The sequence below is a fragment of the Ochlerotatus camptorhynchus genome, unplaced genomic scaffold (genome assembly GCF_037179485.1).
Source record: "Ochlerotatus camptorhynchus isolate MF236.1 unplaced genomic scaffold, CSIRO-AGI_Acam_v1.1 ptg000188l, whole genome shotgun sequence".
Classification (NCBI taxonomy): domain Eukaryota; kingdom Metazoa; phylum Arthropoda; class Insecta; order Diptera; family Culicidae; genus Ochlerotatus; species Ochlerotatus camptorhynchus.
In genome coordinates, this window is record NW_027040678.1 from 125,986 (window position 1) to 127,674 (window position 1,689).

Below are 1,689 nucleotides of genomic sequence, written 5' to 3' on the forward strand. Positions count from 1 at the left end.
TATGTTATGTTTATGTATAAGAATTATGATTTCTTCGGGCCACTGATCATTTAATATTTACGTACAATTTTGTTACTAATAAAGACTTGTGCGGATTGCTTCATGTGGCTTGAAAGTTCTGTCGGAACTTTATTTGAACTTTATGGAACTTGAAGGTTTGGTTGGAACTTTATTTGAACTTTATGGAACTTGAAAGTTCTGTCGGAACTTAATTTGAACTTTATGGAACTTGAAGGTTCGTTCGAAACTTTATTTGAACTTTACGGAACTTGAAAGTTCTGTCGGAACTTTATTTGAACTTTATGGAACTTGAAAAATCTGTTGGAACTTTATTTGAACTTTATGGAACTTGAAGGTTCGTTCGGAACTTTATTTGAACTTTACGGAACTTGAAAGTTCTGTCGGAACTTTATTTGAACTTTATGGAACTTGAAAATTCTGTTGGAACTTTATTTGAACTTTACGGAACTTGAAAGTTCTGTCGGAACTTTATTTGAACTTTATGTAACTTGAAAGTTCTGTCGGAACTTAATTTGAACTTTATGGAACTTGAAGGTTCTGTCGGAACTTTATTTGAACTTTATGGAACTTGAAAGTTCTGTCGGAACTTTATTTGAACTTTATGGAACTTGAAGGTTCGGTCGGAACTTTATTTGAACTTTACGGAACTTGAAAGTGATTTTAATCGTTGAATGCGGAACTTTTGGTTACTTGGGAATGGTCGTGCTCCGGAACACCAAAGGCGCAAAAAACATAACTTGAGTTGTGCGGGATTACAGGCGCGGCTCTCTGCAGTGTCCCTCCATCTCCGGAAGCCCCCTGGCGGGGCCCTACCGTGCCACAACATACAGTGAGTGTGCAGGATGTGACCCGAAAGATGGTGAACTATGCCTGATCAACTTTCGAGATTGATCCAAGATGCCTTTTATGAGAGTTGCATCGAAAAGGAATGCTTTACTAAGAGGGATGTACCTTGGTGGAACAACAGGCTACAGAAACTTCGTAAAAAGATCCGTAAGCTTTTCAACAGAGCTAAACGAACACAACAGTGGGAAAAATATAAAAAATCCCTCACCGCTTATAATCAGGAAATACGGAGATCAAAGGGGATACACTGGAGGCATACGTGTGAGAACATTGGAAATACTCCAGCAACTGCTAGGTTGCAGAAAATAGGAGGATAGTACTTCTACTACTTCTACAAATAAAAAGTTAGCGGCGCCCGTGGTGTAGTGGTAAGCGTGATTACCTCTCACCCCAGTAGGCCTGAGTTCAATCCCAGTCGGCGCCGCCGGGATGTTCTGAGGCATAACTTCACTGATCACGCCTTCCTTCGGAAGGGAAGTAAAGCCGTTGGTCCCCGGTTCATGAGTTGATGGGTCGATAGGTAGGGTCCAGGTGTGGGAGCTGCCTTCCTGACGTCGGTAGCATTGGTGCTCAGCACGGAAAACAAGATCGACGGAAAAAAAATAAAAAGTTAGAGTTGATGATGAGAACGCATTCCCCTTGTTCTATTATCGATTCAAACGAAGACCAAAACGCAACGACAACAGCAATTGTTATCGATGAAACCAGGACGAATATTCATGAAATATTGCATGAAACGACTGGGTTAGACAGAACAATAGCTGATGCTGGCATTTTGTCCAATAAAATATATACTGAAAGAAAAGTTGAATGGGCGATTGA